Source organism: Pinus tabuliformis, chromosome 1_2 (genome assembly GCF_031772625.1).
Source record: "Pinus tabuliformis cultivar Carrire ecotype Pingquan chromosome 1_2, CPIR1, whole genome shotgun sequence".
Classification (NCBI taxonomy): Eukaryota; Viridiplantae; Streptophyta; class Pinopsida; order Pinales; family Pinaceae; genus Pinus; species Pinus tabuliformis.
This window is the reverse complement of record NC_142298.1, coordinates 830,383,015-830,398,865: the sequence shown is the minus strand read 5'-3', so window position 1 is coordinate 830,398,865 and position 15,851 is coordinate 830,383,015. Positions and strand designations below refer to the sequence as shown.

The window sequence follows — 15,851 nt, the reverse complement described above, 5'->3', positions numbered from 1 at the left end:
CAAGCATATGGATATCCAGTATCATCATCTCAAAGATTGTGTATTGAGTCAGATCATGTTGTTAGATTACATTCCCACAGAGGAGCAAAATGCTAACATATTAACAAAGGCATTGTTAAGATGTAAATTCGAGTTTCATAGAGACAGGATTGAGGCAGTTGATAATCCCTTTATTTTTGAGAGTAAGTGTTGAGAAATGGCAACAATAAATTCTAGTTTAATTTGTCCGTGAATTAAACTGTGAATTAAATTTGAATTCTATTCTCATAGAAACTTAAAATTAGTTAATTAAGTTTATTAAACTTACTTAACTTAGGAAATTCGAGTTGGGAGTATTTCTGTCATCATGTGTATGTTCTCCCTACTTTGTAGGAGTCGAGTGTGAGTTAATTATGAGTTGTAAAATATAAGATTCATTTTCACGAGTCAGTTGAGTTAAATTAGTTCTCAAATTGATTGAGAGAACTAATAGTGAGTTAACAATCAATGGTGACACTAATGAACTCCACTAGTGGTACTCTAGTTAACTCAATATTTACTCATCGGAAACTCATGCATGCCGATTCTGAGAAAGACCTAGTTGAGACTAGAGTGCAGGGACAATGTATTATTTGTTTTAGGTTTTTCTGAGTTGCACTGATAGTGCATGCAATCAGGAATTGATCCTTAAGGGATTGCACAATTTTTAGAGGCTTTATTTCCCTTTAAATACAAGCTATCCTCCATAGGAGAGCTTATGAAGAGGCTAAGATGTGGGGTTGATCATGCTTATGAGTTGGAGATTGAATTTGCTGAGTGCTGGGATTGTTCTAGAGAGAACAAGCATTGCAATTTTATCTTGATTTTTCAGATTAATACAAAACAAATAGCGAGGTTTTGAGTTGTGGCTTTTCCCAGATATTTATTATGTTATGTGCCTTTGATTCTCTTCCTCTATTGACTATTGTTTTCTCGATGTTTATGGGCTTCCACTGTAAAGAGTAGAAGTAGATTACTGTCTCTTGCTTTAGAAAATTGCATTAGCTTGTGAATCTACAAGATTTTCTATGGTAGAGTGACGCAGAGGTAGTGTTTTAGGAAACAAGGATGTTGAAGGCATGAGGAATTAGGAGGTTAGGGATGGGGTGGAATGGGAAGGCATTGGTAAAGTAGAGGGTTGCATGTGGGACATGGGTGGGTTATCTAAATCTACTGATTTTATCCCGACAATCAGATGCCTTCATAGAAGCACTGAGGAGATAGAGATAACCACAAGCTAATAGGGAGGACAGTGAATCAAGCAAGTAAAGACTTAAAAATTAAATTTGCTGAAATAGTCAGAATAAAGTGGAAGAAGTCATATATGGAAATGTTGGCAGACACCCTATCACATTGGTTTTCTATAATTATGCTTTTCTCAATCCATGAGCAAATCACTAAGAGTTGTTTTAGGGTTTCTTTTAACATCTGAATATATATACAATAACATTTGAAATAGAATGGTTTCTAATGTCTAATTGAAGGTCTGGCAGTCTAGTGTGCCAAGGGGCGTGACTACGTGGGATGTAATTTTATAAAAAATTTCATATATATATATATTGTAATGCAAATATTTAAAATTGAAATTTTTAATAATATTGAAAAAATATTTGGTTTTGAAAAATAAGCATTATAAATTTCATTGGTCAATTTTAAACTAATAGTGGTCAATGGGCAATGTTAAAGAGCCATTTTATATCCTTCATTGCCTATTCCTATTGTTTGTTGGCTACCAGATCATGCTACATGTGCTACCATTGGGAATGTCCTCAAACTATCATGTCACCCTATTTGAAGTATAACAAATTTAATACTAACACATAAGAGTCTAAACTATTAAAAGATACAAATAGAAATTACAAATACACCAAATATAAGTAAGGAAATACCATTCTCAAATATAACAGTAATGATTAGAGATTACATTTGAGACTCCTTAAAAAGGACATATAATAATATAAAAATTATATTTTAATTTTTAACACATATACATTTTTTTTATCTTATAAAACAAAATACATCCTTTATTTATTGCAATACATTTTTTATTTATTAAAAATACTTGCTCCATACAATACTCTAAATTAGAAATTAGTTAAATTGACATCACTAAAATTTGGAAAATCTAAGTTATATTTTGTTTTGATAGAACAACTAACTTAGCTCAAAAAGTTCAATCTTGACTTAAATACAAAACCAAACAAACAAAAGGATCAGACACCCACTAAATCCAGCATTAAATGTAAAACCAAATAAACAAGAGGATTAGTGAAGCACCAACACAATGTGATCAATAATTTTCCTTTGAGCCAACAAATCCTCCATGATTTTCTTAGATGAGTTTTGGGAGAATAGGCTTCAATCTTTGCACTCAAATTTTGGAGATTATTTTGTATGAGAGGTTGCACAAAGGAATTGCCCAAAACCTAGAAAAAGAGGATAGACAAACCTCCTTGGGCGCTAAGGCTAAGAGGGAGCCCTATACAATTTTTCTTGAACATACAATATACTATCCTTATTAAATTGAACTTGGTCACCTCCCAAAAGAATGGATAGAAATGAGTCGGGAAATCATCTAGGCCAAGTTCTTTTTTTCGACATAGGGAAAAGATGCTTTGACTTCCTATTCTGTTACTTACCTCGAAAAGTCTGTGTTTTCCTCTGTTGATATCTATGGAGTATTTTCCTCTATTATATACGCAACAACAACCGAATTTGGAACTTGTGGGTCAGAATAGAGCGTTTTTTAATGGATATTTGTGGCATAATTTCCTCTATTATATATGCAAAACAACTGAATTCAGAACCTGTGGGTTAGAATAGATCGTTTTGTAATGGGAGACCACTTGCTCCCTGATTTTTCCAAATTCATTGAGTTAGGTGCCATCTACCAAAATGGTTTTAATTTTATTCTTCAATGGGAAAGATTTTACTCGATTATGAAAATTTTGTGTGTTAATATCCCCAGCTTGAAGTTGAAGGCTGTAGGATTCAAGACGCTACACCTCTTCCTCTTATTCAAGGGATTTATGATATTATTCAAACTCTTTCCATTCTTGGAGAAGAAATTATTTTTAAGCAATATCTTTCTCTATTATATTTTAAGATTCTTTCAAGAGGTTTTATGTTGGATAAGTTTTGATGCATTATCCTCTTTCCTATCCTTAACCAATTTCTTGATGGTTTTCTTTAAATATTTACTTTTCTACTCCCAAATTGTTATTGGGGACCCTACCAACCATATTCTTCAGTAACCTTTGACCATTTATATGAAGCCATATTTTTTAATCCAGATGGGAGAAAATTGAAACAAAAATGGCCCATAATCCATAGATTGGATAATTTCAAGAGAAATGAGCTTGTGATCAGACCCTTCCCATGGAAAAATTTGTGAAGACACTAGAAAATCCTACAACAAGGTGGGAGAATGCTACCAAAAACATGTTAAGGCGAGTTGCAATGTGTCTGTGACATGTCCTTCGATTATTCCAAATGTATTTGTGAGTTGATGGCTTAATATCAATCATATCTAATGTAGAGATCAAGTCCTCCATGTTTTCTTGGAATTGATCTTTTACCACAAAACCTCGTTTCTCTTCTCAATGGAAGAGAGTTATGTTGAAATTCCCCTAAAAATGACGTCTTTTAAGTTTTTTAAATTTTTTATTCACTTTGAAATATGTTTAAAAATCCAAAGTATGTTATGTGGAACACACAAATTCCAGGCCCTGCCAATATGTAGTGTGCACATCAATTCTAGAAATATTATTTCAAGATTTTCTTCTATTGATTGTTGCAATGGATAGAAGAGAGGATATGTCTTATACGTTGCTGACCATATTAATATTCTTCAACATCAATCGAATTATGTTTCTCAGATTGGAATTTAGACATGGATGAATGCTCTATGACAACAACAAGCTCAGTTACTAGATTTTCTCATTGTCAGAGAATAATTTTTTGTTCAGCTACAACTAGGAGAAGGAGCTCATCAACAAAAAGTCGAGCAATGGAAAAATTCAAATTTTGAGCATCGATGGAGGGGCATGGAAGGCATCATCAGGGGGTTGCACATTGGAGTATCTAGAAAATATATTTCATACAAAAACTGACGATCCCAAGGTGGAATTTTTCAACGTCACAATCGAGACTGTCGTAGGAGGTCTCATTGTCGCTATGCTCTTTGCCAATGATGGTGGCTACCAACCACTTTTATTCAAAAGTGAAGAAACAAAAGATGTTACTTGACATTCTAGGACCATCTCGAGAGGTCAAGAAAGTCCAATAAACAATATCTGATACTAATATTTATACTATATCATTGTTTTGGGCATCCATACTTAAAACGTCCCACTGTACATAGTGGGAAAAACACTGAAGGTAAATAAAGCCCACCTATTTTCTTGAAAGGGGTATCCTAGCGAAAAACACACTGAAACAAAACAATCATTCAAATCTAATGTTACAAGCATGCAACAAGGTAATAACATAATAATCTTTTTGATAGCTTGGTTCAATTCTTTCCTACCTCTGAACCACTTTTGCCTTGTATAAAACCTCTGAAGGGAAAAACATAGAACCAAAAAAGAAGAAGAGACGAATAGAAGATGCGGTAATAAATTTTACATGTGCCATTTTAATAATGAGGAGATGCATCAACCACATCTAATTAGATTGGGTTTGCATGCTACCATGCACTCACTCCAAGGAAAGGAAAACCCACTAACTCTATGCTTGGGTCTTCATTTTTGATATTTATTCTAACAAATACTTGCATTCACCAGTCTAATCCATGGGGTTTCATGAATGAACTGTAATGTGTTGCCTCATGTCATTCATGTATTCAGACTGCGCTGCTTTGATACGAAGTATGTGAGGAACCTACATAACCTTCTTAAGCTCTATCTGGTATGCCTTCTGATCCGCTTCCTCAGATCTAATAGTTGCAATATCATCTTCTGTATGCCGAAGGATTTTCTCTACTTGGTCATTGAAAACAGAAAGCCAGGCTTCACCACTTGAATCAGATGCCTTAACCACCATAATATACCTTAGGCTTCACTTAGTTTCATGCTTTTGACAACCTTCGCACCAATAAATTGAGCTAATATCTTTAGTTACATAGGGAAATTTTGAGGTCTAAAATGGGCCTCCTAAGGAAAATATAAAAAAACAATGGAAATAATAAAATAAGATTAGATTACATCATAAAATTTTAGATGGAAAAAAGAAAAAACTATTTTTTCAACTCATATTTTCAACTTATCTCCTTATGGGTTTACTCAAATTTTGAGCGGAAACATTCATTTGATTTAGAATTTGATTCCTCATCCAAGGAATACCCATGTTGCATACTTTTGATGTACCCTACTACACGAAAAATGAGAAATACATGAAAATCGTGATTGCTATCCTGGTTTTTCATGTATTTCTCATTTTTTGTGTAGCAGGGTCCATCAAAATTATGTAACATGGGTACTCCTTGGATGATGAATTAAATTTTACATCCAACGAGTACTCCTGCTCGAAATTTGCATAAAACCTTAGGGAGATAAGGTGAAAATACGAGTTGAAAAAATAGTTTTATTATTTTTATTATTTTTACTCTTTTACTCCAAAAATGGTGAATCATCCCCCATGGTTGACATCATCATCTTGAATCCTATTAGTTATTATAAAGTTTATTTTGGTTGTGCATTTTTCTTAGGAGGCCCATTTTAGACCTCAAAATTCCCCTAATGAACTAAAGGATAAACTCTGTGTGACATTCCCAATCGTGTAGAAGGTGCAACATTCCCATGTTTCTCATGCACAATCTGAGCGGCAGACTTTGAAACGGTTCCATCTGTCTTGGCTTTTACTTCAGGTTTCATGCGCACCTTATTTCCTTCTTGTTTCACTTTTAGTTCACCGATTTCAGCATCAAGTGTAGGTGAAACAACTTCACACTTTATGACTATTAATACCCTCTGTGGCTGATTCTGAATGGTGTTGCAAGTGTAATCAATAATACGAATAAGCCCTAAATTTTGTAGCTTCCCAGAGTTTACTTCGCCAGCCATACTCGTTGGGAGCATTGCCTTGAGCCTCGTCTTTCCATCGTTGGCAATAAATGTGAATCTAGTGTTGCTGCTCCCTACGGGCTTGAGATACACGAACTGCACAACTACATCAGATAATTATGAGGGCGAAGGATTTACGATCATAGCATATAGGGCGCTTGGGGTGACCATTTCCTTCTCCATAGTGCTCGGTTTCTTATAATTTGGCACATAATGGAGTAGGAATAACAACTGATCGATAGTCGACTGTCGACCACTTTGCCGGGTGGAGGAAGTGTGGTGGGTGCTAGAAGAGGAGGTATGGAGAATGTTTAAGCTAGCGTCGAGGGAATTTCGGCTAAATTTTAGTGGAGGATGTTCAAGCGAGCATCAGGGGCATTCTAGCTAAATTCTGATGCAAGGGAAATAGCGCATGCAGTCTCCATTGAATGCTTGATTTTTCCTAGTAGTTGTGAAGGGGACACTGTTGAGATTTGAAACCGTTGTTTAGGATGACAAATCTCAACAGTGTGACCAAGAGAAACCTCACAATAAAATTCCTATCGACATAATTATTACATTCCTTAAAAGATATAAAAAGGAGGATAAAGAGTCACTTAAAAATAAAAACATGTTTAGTACACTTGGTAGAGATAAATCTAAATTGGAAATATTACTCTCTAGGGGAAGATCAGGGACATATTACTATAGAGTTACTAGAAAATGCATTCTTCGACAACGCATGTAATCTTATCTTAAGAAACCATAGTCTGGATATCTCCTATAGAGTAACATGCCAATTATATGTTGATGAGGCTTTTAATCACATCAATCAATGTTTAGTTCAACCCATTATTATGCCTAAAAATATCAATGGAAATGAGAAGATGCCTCCTCTCCTTGATTTGTAATCATAATCCTATGGTCACATGACTCACCAACACAAATTTAATGAATAATAATTTTGATTTTAAACATGAAATAATAATAACCTAGTGTGCATAAACAATAACTATGATTTCTTTAATGTCTTTCAACAATATTAAATAATGAGATCATAAATGCCACGAGATATCCTAGAGAAACATGAATTGGAAAAATTATAGCTACTATATGCCTATATTCCTTTTCTTATTACTACTAGTGTTTTTTATACAATTGCAAAGTCGTATAGTTGTAAACACAAGAAATGCAATTTATTATGACAATGTTGAACTAATTATAATCAGATCTCTTCCATGAACCAAAAAATTAACTATTATCTAAGTCACTTTTTCGAAATTTTATAGTTACAAAATATAACATTAAACCAACCTTTGTACAATTGTGGCTTTCTTATGTCCAACTCACTATTTAAGCCTCCAACCAGCCTCCTCTAGTTAATAATTTCCAATCACATTCCCTTTATTTATTTTTCCTTATTTTATTCTTATGCTTTTAAGACAAGTGGAAGGCCACTGACCTAAAGAATGGGTTTAGCATGGTTCTCAATAAGTAGTTGTAATTTCCTTTCATTTCCCACTCCTATATTCTTTAGTGACAAAGAAAAATGCCTTCCCTGGTCTTTGTAGATGACGAAATTTTATATAGGAGACAAGAAAAAAAATATTTTTTGTTCCACCTATCACATTGATCCGAATGGAAAATGGCATCCACTCATGCTATTCATCCACCCATGGTATTGTAAGTGGCATCCACCCATGGTATTCATCCACTCTCTGTATTGTAAGTGGCATCCACCCATGGTATTCATTCACCCATGATATTTGTCCATGGTATTGTGACATCCACCCATGGTATTCATTCACCAATGGTATTTAACCACCCATGAAAATTACCTATGGTATTGTAACAAGAAAAGGTTATACGTAACAAGTCGCATTTTGTAAAAGGACAGATTATCCACCACAATGTAGCCTTTATAGTTATTATCTATTTTAATGATAAAAAAATTCTTTGTGGTTTTTTTTATTGGGTGTTGTCCTCTTTTTCTTCTGGCATTTCAATTTTTTAGATCTTTAGGGCCTCCCCACCAAGATCCATTTCAATCTTTTAGATCTTAGGGGCCTCCCCCCAAGATCCAAATCAATGTTATCATAGCAGGTTACGATTCCATGGGAATGAGGGTTTGATGCATATTTCAGTTTCAATTTTTTGTAGAAATATTAAACAAAATTCAAGAACATGTTACGACCTCCACATAACACTTTCTTGGGCAAAGCGGTAAGATTTTTTTTTTTTCATTTTTTTGCAGAAATCTTTTTTGGGCAGTGAGTTTGCAGATCAGATATGAAACTTTTGGTGCAAAATTTACAAAAATAAATAACATATTTGGATTTCTTGTGAAAAAATACCCAAATTAAAAAAACAATCGGCTGAATTGGAGCCCAGATGAGGGAGATATCACTGATTTAAAATCAACTATATTGGAGAAATGTTTTTGATGACAATTTGTGGATGGCCACTCTCCTATAATTGTTTACAGTTTTTTTGTAGAATTAAAAAATAAAATTATATATCTGAGTTCCTCTAAAAAATCACCCAATTTCAAAAAAAAAATTGGTCGAATCAGAGTTCCGATGAGGGAGATATTTATGATTTAAAATCAACTATTTGTTTCAGAACGTTTGTGATGGAAGAATAGTTGCAGCACAAATCGGACTTTCCAGAGTGTCTAGATAGGGATTTCAAATTCATGGGAAGATGTAGAATGGTCATTATGTTTCCAAAAATAGGTTATAATAAATATTCTGAGTTATATTGACCAAGTTAAGTCTATTTTAAATCTGGGGTAGCATTCAGAGCGGGTTCCCTTTGGAGATGTGCCCTCCCACCCTGCTTTAGTAGGCACCTGCTTCACATTCATCAGTTTCAACATAACAGAATCTAGTTTGGGTTCTTTGGAGACGTGCCTTCCCACCCCAGGCTATGTAGGCACTTGCTACTTTATCAATAGTCAGCATCACGGTTATGGATCAACCACACAAAATCCTTGTCATCGATGTCCATTTTCTAGGTCGAACATTGTTAGTATCACAGTTGGTCACAAGAATTACAGGGTATCTCTATCCTCATATCTTCATTTTTCATGGTTATGGGTCATCCACAAACCCACACTTCATCAAAGTCCATTTTCTAGGTCGCACACTGTCAGTATCACAGTTGATCACAAGCATTACAAGGTATCTCTATCCTCGGATCTTCGTTCATCATGGTTATGGGTTAACCACAAAAAACCCTTCTCTTCAGTGGCCCTTCATATTCAACAAAGGCTTCATAGGAGGGAACTTCATGCAATGGGTACCATTGCTTCTTAAGGAGAGAGTAATGATCGGAATGGAAAATGGCATCCACTCATGGTATTCATCCACCCATGGAATTTACCCATGATATTGTAAGTGGCATCCACCCATGGTATTGTAAGTGGCATCCACCCATGGTATTCATTCACTAATGGTATTTACCCGCCCATGGAATTTACTTGTGGTATTGTAACAAAAAAAGGCTATAAGTAACAAGTCACATTTTGTAAAAGGACAGATTGTCCACCACAATGTAGCCTTTATAGTTATTATCTGTTTTAACAAAAAAAATTTCTTTGTGGTTTTCTTTATTGGGTGCTCTCCTCTTTTTCTTCTGGCATTTCAATTTTTCAAATCTTGGGGGCCTCCCCCCCATGATCAATTTCAATCTTTTGGATCCTGGGGGCCTCCCCCCAAGATCCAGATCACACATGGAAACCTCTTATTAGGCATGGAAATATCCATGAGCCCCTTTTGATACATTTTGAACCTAGTCACCCTTGCAGAGTAACATGTGGGTATAAGTAGAAGGTGCTCCCTTTAATCCTTTTGAGTCCCTAGCTCCCTTTGTAGTGGGGTTCCTAGAAGAATTATCCTTCATAGTGGGTTGTGGTAACTCCTATGGAGTCCTTGTTATAGTAGATATCTCATAGTATCATTGACCCATATGAGGGATCATCTCACTAATGTAGCTTCTTGCCACAAATGTTAGAGGGACAGAAGTAACAATTAATCAATTTGTTTCATGTTGGTATGGAGAATTTCCCTCTAGGAAGCCATTAATGAATATCAACATTCTCCTTGAGGAAGAGGGATAAGCATATTTTGTCCTCATAATTATGATTATTTAGAGAGAACCAAATGAATACTTGAAAAAACAAAATAGATTATCTCATGTAAAGCTATAAGAATCAAACTCTATGTTAGGCAAGAGTGACCCTTGACTACAATGTGACTAGATTTTATGCTTAAGTAATTACACCGTAAGGCGTTTCCCTCTGAGATCAATTCCCCTCTCTGCCTACCTGTCATCTTGTAAGCCACAGGATTATATGTTAGACGATTGCAACAATTTCAGCCGTTGATCGTTGATTCAAAAGGGTTGCCCAAACGGTTTGGGCGTTTCATTTTTTCATTTGGCATCGAATAGTTTCATCCGGGCAGCAGGGTTTGTGCCTAACTGTTCATCATTTTGTGCTGTTATTGCCGCCTATGGAAGATTGGATCGAGCTGCATCGAATAGTTTCATCCGAGCAGCAGGGTTTGTGCCTAACTGTTCATCATTTTGTGCTGTTATTGCCGCCTATGGAAGATTGGGTCGAGCTGCAGAGGCAGAGAAAACGTTTGAAAAGATGGTTAAAGCAGGTGTGGAACTAGCTGGGAAGTTTGCTCTAGCCAGATTTGTTACCCAGGAGAGGGAGTTCATGCATCAGTTGCAAGATCATGGTCACGTTACATAAGATTATGCAGATCGGATTTCGAGCTCCATTTCATGTGCAAAGCTTTTAAAAGGAAGCTGGCATATCCTGTATTCATGCTGTTGTGTCTTTTAACATTTTGTAAAATTGTACCAGGTTATTTTTTTTGGAAATTTAAATCTATGTTCCTTGTATAGAGAAATTGTGGATAAAAGGGTACTAGTAGTTCTTTTAGTGTATAACAAAAATGCAAATAAAAAGACATTGGTCATTCCCTCCTCCAATATAAATTAAGGCTTCGAAAACAGACTGCAAGCTTTGGGTTTTTGAAGTGGGAAGTTTTGATATTTCCGCTTCACAATAATAAGAGTAATTAGGGTTTTGATATTTTATTTTGTATGACAAGAGAAAAGATGGGCATTATGGATGCTACTATTGTTGTTTCACCAGATAGATATGCACTTGTATTCGACAGATACTGAATCTGTCAATTTTTCTCTTCATATTCTGGTCAGAGATTAGTTACATCTTATTTAGCATAAAGCATTTCCCACTAATGGCTTCGTTCAGTATAGATTAAGGCTTTGAAGGCAGTCTGCAAGCTATTGGGTTTTGAAGTGGGAAGTTTTAATGTTTCTGCTTCACAACAGGAAGGGTATTCAGGGTTTTGATTTTTTAATTTGTATGACAAAAGCAGAAGAGCGCATTATGGATGCTATTATTGTTGTTTCAGAAGATCAATCAGGGTCATCAGGTAGGTAACTTGCTCTGTCTCTGGACAGCTTTTATTTATTTATTTTTTCAGTTTTAACAACATTGCTGCATGTTAGAGTATATAACCCCTTTTTATTTCAGATTTGTTCATGTTATTGATTATGTTAGTTTTGTGATAAATGTGCAGACTGTGATGTCCTGTTTGGCACAAGCAAAGCAGCAAAATGGTTCCGAGGATTGACTAAGATGAGAAATGATCAACTTCCTTTCCAGGCAAAAGTCTTACCACAAAATTTGGATACCCGCCTAAAGGCTAAAACTTGGCAGAGTAGGAGATAATTTTTTAGTGATGTTCAAGGTATCAAGTACAAAAACTAAGGTACTTTTTGTTTGGTTGCATTTTGAATGCTAAAGATCTGGATAAAGTTCTGAAATCGAGTCATCTTTCAGTCCTTGTGAGTTGAAAAAGTCTTTTTATTTGATTACAAAATCATGTACTGGGAACAAATTATTTATTTCTCCTCTGTTAATATAGTTGAAAGCAGAGCTTTTCGTCTGATATAGGTTGTGTTTTACGAATTGTAAAAAATGAATGGATAAAGGAATAGATTTATTGTTTTTATGACCAAATTGGTCTGGCAGACCTTCCAGATACATATTCCTTTACGTGACAAGTTCATATTCCATGATTTGATATTTATGTTTGAGGAGTTCTCTAATAAGGTTTGAGAGTGAGTCTTGTTTCTCTTTCTGTAGTAGATTTTGGATGTGGTGATATTGAAATGAAATAATTCTGAGTCTCCAGTTCTTTTGTTGACAGGGCTTCTGTGTAAGGTGGTGGAGGGAGCAGAATAAGAAGAAGAAGAAAAGTGTTCAGAGGCTCGTGGCATCCGGGCAGCTTGAATTCATGTAATTTGGCTATTTTTTGAAATCTCTGAACTGAGATAAAAGTGTGTCTGTGCTATATATTGCGCTAGATATACATGAGGTTCTATTTCACTATAGTGAGTGTTTTAAATTCTAAAGCTGCTGACACAGTGATTTTACTGTTCTCTCTATTGCTGTCTACAAATGGGGGTTATGTTATGCACGATGAAGCAACTGCCCTGTAATATGTGGACATGACAGATCAAACAACTCTGGGGCACATATTTCTTAAGACGGAATTTGGCATTGTACCTCACACTAGATGAAAAGTAGATCTGTTTGGGCACTCGGTCGTTCAAGCTTATCTTCTATCTGCTGAGGTTTGTTGGTGGTCTTCCCTGTCTTCCTTTTTCTAGAATTTTGCTTCACGAACCCTGGAAACTGATTATAAACTGATTATATTGCATATCCTGATCCTTATTGGAAATCATGGCTTTGGAATCCCCACAACCATATATATGAAAAAACATATATATATATATATATATATATATATATATATATATATAGAGTTAAACTCCGTGATGCAAGCAGATCGAGAAAACTTCTCGCAGATGCAGAGCAGGGAGACTTCACTCAGACTACAACACTACTCAGACTCTCTCAAAACTCTCAAGACTCCAATGCCCCTAATGAGCTTACAATGCTAGTATTTATAATATCCTAGCAGGTCATCCGGTGAAAGGTTTTACCGGGAACTTGAAACTTTAAAAGATTCGTTAGATCATCATGCAAGATGTCTATCACGAATCACTAAAGAACTTTGTACAAAAGTAATGAATAGTCCTAAAGATTCGGGCAAGTGGGGACAACCACTTGTTATCTCATCCCTTGGAGGCTAAGCCATATGGGGACCGAATCATGACATCTCTGAAGTGAAAAGATGGCCGGAATCTAGGACGTCGGCTCTTATACAAAAGTAATTACACAGTGGAGATTTTATTCGGAGTAAATCCCACGCAAACCAAAGAACAACAAGATAAAGTAATTACACAGTGGAGATTTTATTCGGACTAAATCCCACGGAAACCGAAGAGCAATATATGTACAAATAAAGCACGATATGAAAGGATTTCATTTGATTGATCCCTTCAATCAGTCACTGTTAGCCCTGTCGTCATAATCATGTGCATGAGTATCTGGAACAGCTGGATTATTATGGCCAAGCCTGACTTGGTCTTGTTCTATTAATTCTTCAATTAGCTCTTCATTGTTTGGAGCCAGCACTTCGTATGGGACAGATTCATCTAGCCAATATGGTGCTACATCTCTGGTACAACAAAAGAATGGAAATGTGAACATGAATGTTGGCCTGTCATGTGGGTCCACTGATATCAATCCTCTGAATCTGACAGAAAGCTTAAAGGATTCATCTTCTTCATTAGGAATGACAATTGTGTGTTTGTGGATGAATTCAAACTCTAAGACGAAATCATTTTGGACAGCTACATGCATTTCCCAATGAAAGATTCTGACAAACTCAGCAAAAGTCCTATCGAAAATGCTTTTAGCTCTAGGCAAATATCTAAACATGAATAGCTTAAACCATGGACTCCACCAATTGTTTGAGGGATCTATAGTGTTAGCATAAAATATGACCTTAACCGAACCATGTATCCTAGCTCTTTGGTGAATGGAAAAGTAATCTGCCCATGTCCAATTAGTATTTTGAATACACCCAAAATAAACAGGATCTGGTTCCCTAGACAATGCATAATAAACACGCCATGGCCTAATCCTATATGGTAACTCTTTTGCATATGACCATCTAGACTCCTCGGAGTCAAGCCATTTTTGCAGAATGATTTGTCTTAAGCATAATGGCAAGACTCGGACCTGTTTTGATAGACATTCTAGACAAAACTCATAATGACAGTTACTACAGACTGTAACATACTTAACTCTTTTAGACTCGACATGACTGGACTGACTTGTGGAAGCTTCGTGCTGGTTAAGTGGTCTGAACATCTTGATCTCCTTGGTTTCTTGAGCACCTTCTCTGGTAAGCATGTCAGCAAGATAATTTTCTGCACCAGATTTGTAAACAATATCAAAGTCAAAACCTTCTAGCCATAGTGCCCATCTTAGTACTCTGGTACTGCCTTCTTCTAACAACCTTTTGTTTGCCAACATCTGTTTCATATGCTTTAGATCTGTTCTGACAATAAATTTAACACTTTTCAAGAACAAGAGAAATCTTTTTATTCCTCTCTTTACTGCAAGTATTTCTTTATGAGAAGAAGGATACTTTTTCTCTGTGTCATTAAAAGATCCTGAGGAATAGGCACAAACCAATTCTTTTCTTCCATGCTTTTGTAGCAAAACTGCAGCCCAAGTGTGATAAGAAGCATCTGTTTCAAGTATAAAAGGAAGATTAGTATCAGGAAGCTTGAGTTTTGGCAAATCATTAAGCTTACTCTTAATACTAATTACTGCTGCTGTCATTTCATCTGTCCATCTGACACCTTTCTTCTTTAGTCTGTCCTGCAGTATATTTGTATCCTCTGATTGGTTAGCATAAAATTTTCTTATATAATTCAGGCATCCAAGAAATCTCTGCAGGGTCTTTACATTGGCAATTATATCAGGAAACTTTAATAGATGGATTAGCACATGTGGCTGAAGTTCTACATGTCCTTTTTCTATGTGTAAACCCAAGTAATCAATCTTGACTTTTCCAATCTGAAACTTCTCTTCTGAATCTGAAAGTACTAATCCATGCTTATATACAAGTTGGTAGAATTGTTCTAAATGGATCTTGTGCATATTTACATCTCTGCTAAATACAAGCAAATCATCAATATATACAATAATGTACTCTACCCCACCAAAAATGTCTTCCATCCTTTTTTGGAATTCAGATGGAGCATTTTTCAAACCAAAGGGCATCACAGTCCATTGGTATTAGCCATGAGGAACAGTGAAGGCTGTTTTATACCTGTCATCAGGAATAATACCAATCTGCCAAAATCCACTTTTAAGATCAAACTCGCTGAACACATTAGCATTAGCAATTTTGGCAAGTAATAATTCTTTGTTAGGCAGAGGATATCGAATAGGAAGAAGAGCATCATTCAAAGCCTTATAATTAATCACAAGCCTTTTCTTGCCTCTTTTCCGCTCACTATGCTTATTGACATAAAAAGCCGGGCAGGCCCAAGGGCTCTTGCAGGATTCAATAAGCTTTTGTTCTAACAATTGTTCAATTTCTGCTTTGCATAATTCTTGCTCTTTTGGACTCATATGATTTGCACTGGCTTTTTGTGGCTTAGGAATATATCCTTCTCGGTAAGGTAGTGCAACAAAATACTTTTCTCTTGCCCAAAAAGCATCTGGCCTACTTGAAGTACAATCTGCATGAAGTTTATCAGAAATTTGTTGCAAAGTTTTGGGACCATGTAACTCTGCATTTTTTACGATCTTATTAATCT

General features: G+C 35.7%; 1 long non-coding RNA gene across 9 annotated transcripts in view; it reads left to right on the top strand.

The window, feature by feature from the left end:
• The first annotated feature begins 10,761 nt into the window (after positions 1–10,761).
• LOC149208485 (uncharacterized) overlaps positions 10,762–15,851 on the top strand; it is a 30,800-nt gene continuing 25,710 nt past the window's right edge. The window contains exons 1-4 of one of the 9 annotated variants that reach the window (XR_016252126.1): positions 10,762–11,533; positions 11,681–11,851; positions 12,314–12,402; positions 12,622–12,740. This is a non-coding gene — a long non-coding RNA (uncharacterized LOC149208485). Of the gene's footprint in view, positions 11,534–11,680; positions 11,873–12,313; positions 12,741–15,851 lie in introns of those variants that run through there. The other 8 variants (XR_016252127.1, XR_016252122.1, XR_016252124.1 and 5 more) reach the window with 8 other exon arrangements.